Genomic DNA, 3,011 nt, shown 5'->3' on the forward strand with positions numbered 1-3,011 from the left:
AAAAAAACTGGAAAAGCAGACATGTTTCTGACAAACTAAAAAAATTATCACTGGTAATCAAAAACAAAAGGGAACAGTATAAGCTTTTAAATACAACCCTTAAATCACACATGACAGGTATTACAGATATTGACCTATCTCCCAAATATCAAAAGGAAAAGGCTACCTTCATACATGGAAATGTATAGCCATTTAAAAAAAATTCAAAAGTTTCCTCAAGAAAATCATTAGAATGTCTGTCCTGATGTCAGTGCCTACTTGATATTCTGTTGCTGACGAAGGAGAGATCACTATAAGATCATCAGATATTAGGCCTTACCTTGGCTAATCTTGTTTGATAGAAAAAAGATACAGTATATTACTGAGATTGCTCAGTTCTAAAGCAGCAGACTTTTCAAACCTGGGAGATTAAAACACTAAAAATTAAGCAATTAGATAAAATTACAATTTTGCTGGAGAGGACAAGATAGTAGATATATTTTTTTGTCTGAGAAATTGTTCATAATGTATTTCCAATCAGAAGCCAAAACTACATAGGTATTGTTTCTTAAAAAGTCTCCATGACATTACATCTGGCACTGTTGTCTGGAATTAATCCTTCATCACAAAACACTAAGGTAAGCTGAGGCCTGTAAGGAGAGAATGAAACAGGCGAGAAAATTGTTGGAGGTTTTTTTGGAAAGGTGAGAGGTCTGTGGACCTAACTGGATAGTTTTTTATTTTCTTGGTTTCATAAAATTATTTGTAATTTTATGCTTTTTTGTAAATGAACAACATGCTTAGTAAAGATAATATGCAAGCACCAGCAGATGCCAACCAGAATACCTGAGTACATGTCAAATTGTCATAAATGACTTGCAATTTGCTACACTCATGAAAGGATTTACAAAAAAAGCTAAAAACCCCCAGTTAGGCCCTGATTTGCTAAGTTGTTTTTTTTTTTTTTTTAATACCATAGACAGATTTGGAAAAAAGCCTTTATGAATCAGGCCATTTTATTTATATATAAATATATATATATATATCTATGGGGATGCTGGGGAAGTGCCATCAAACTATCTCCAGTGAAGATTTCAAAGATGACTAAGAACTGAAAATATGAACAAAGCTCTTTCTCGTTTTGATTAACAGGAACAGCATTAACATAGAAACATGAAAGTAGAAAAAGACCATGAAGGCTCTATCCAGTCTGACCATCCACACCAACTACTCAGCTTTACGATCTCTATCACTGCCTCAGAAATCCTTTGAGCTTATCCCATATAGAAACTTTCTTGGTATTTAGACATTAGCAGTGTTGGGTCATAGCCAGATCTCAGCTATGTGACTGTAAAGCTTTATACACATTGTCCATGCTTTGCAAGTACATTAGACAATTGGAATGCTCCCATCATCAAGCCTATGTGATAAATGTATTGCAAATGGCCGAGCCAATTACAAGTAATGGTGGGTGTATATGTGTATGTTTGTAGTCTCCTAACAATACACACCATAAACATTCCCGACTATCCAAGCCATAAAGCAGTCTATAAAGTAAATAAGTATTTTATAGGGATGCATTTGTATTTGTTTTTGGAGTTTGCATGCATATATTTTTTATGCACATGTAATTAATGTTATCCATGTACATACAATTGATGCACATAAAATCTAATTTTATCCATGGAAAAACAGCATTTATACACAAACTCCGAAAACAAATGCACAGAACTGAAAAAACCTGTTGAGAAGAAAAAAAGACCAACCAAATGACTGAATGAAATAACATCTTTTGCATGCATATCTGAAGTAGTTTATAACCCCAGCTAGACCCTTGTTGGTATTTATGATACCACTGACATTCTGGGCTTGCACACTAGCAAAGCAATACAGAGGTGTGTGCTGGACTGAGCAATCACAGAACACAGGGCCCATATCATTATGAAACTAATTTTCTGCACATTTTTATTTTAAAAGCATTTTCATGGTTGGTTTTAATGAATACATTGCTTTTGAGACGGCTTCACTTCCATTGTTGCATGGAGTTTTGCACAATTATTATTGTATGGATAGCCTTCTCAGCATGTGATCCCTGTGTTTTGAATGCTTGATTTACATTTCAGAAATTGCTTGTTGGTTTGACTGGGCATCACTCCCACTTCTGGAATGCATCTCCCACTTAGTGGTGCATTTTTACTCAGAAAGGATGCAGGGGTAGCTAGCTGAACAGGAAATGCTAAAATAAATAATAAAAAAAAAATATATATATATATATATATTTTTTTTTTTTTGTGTGCTGTTCTAAAGTTTAAATGAATCATAAAGAGACCTGGGTACTCATTGTTACTGACATGGCTAAAGAAAGCCCTTGGCAAAGCGCCAGGCGTTTTGGTCTTGCACAATAACAGATGCCTTTCTTTTAGTGGGTTCTGCACAGTTCTATACTACATGGAAGTCAATCTGCTTTCCTTACACAAACTAAGGGCTTGGCACCTCTGCACCGGCATGCATGAAAACTTAAAGCTTTTATTTAGATATACATCTGTGTAAATTGAGCCATATTTCAATTAAAAATGCAAACTGTATTATATTTATCACAGCTCCCATTCATAAAAACGTGTTTCAAATAAATTCTTATTATCCTTTCAGAAAACTTTTTACTTTTGGTCAGAAGCTTCAGTGCAGCAGTAAATATTGCCTATGAGCATTTTTTTTTTCAGGAATATAATAACTGTATAATTGTAAAATATACTATGTATTAATCTTTTGTTCCTTTGTGTTTTTTCTACCTTTAGCAAAACAGAATTTACAGAGATCAATATGGAGCGGGGGCCCGGAGCAGCAAGTTAACCCGTTTAAACTTACTCGAGTAACCTTCGCCAAGATATTCAATGAGATGGGTTTCCATCTTAATATCCCCAGTTAAGTTTAAGGTTAACGGGGTCAGTTTACCCAGATAATATAAGGACCTGCTCCCTGAAATGGCCGGACATAGCTGGCTAAGTTTCAGCCCCGCCCACAGAAGACCCTGG

The 3,011-nt window shown here is 35.0% G+C and overlaps 1 protein-coding gene across 2 annotated transcripts in view; it reads right to left on the bottom strand.

Annotated features, from left to right (window-relative positions):
• Positions 1-932: 932 nt before the first annotated feature.
• Positions 933-3,011, bottom strand: part of SALL3 (spalt like transcription factor 3) — a 38,360-nt gene continuing 36,281 nt past the window's right edge. For both annotated transcript variants that reach the window (XM_029590837.1, XM_029590838.1), the window contains exon 4: positions 933-3,011. This exon is cut by the window's right edge and continues 3,920 nt beyond it. The gene's annotated coding sequence lies outside the window, so the exon portion shown is untranslated.

This window comes from Rhinatrema bivittatum, chromosome 2 (assembly GCF_901001135.1).
Source record: "Rhinatrema bivittatum chromosome 2, aRhiBiv1.1, whole genome shotgun sequence".
Classification (NCBI taxonomy): domain Eukaryota; kingdom Metazoa; phylum Chordata; class Amphibia; order Gymnophiona; family Rhinatrematidae; genus Rhinatrema; species Rhinatrema bivittatum.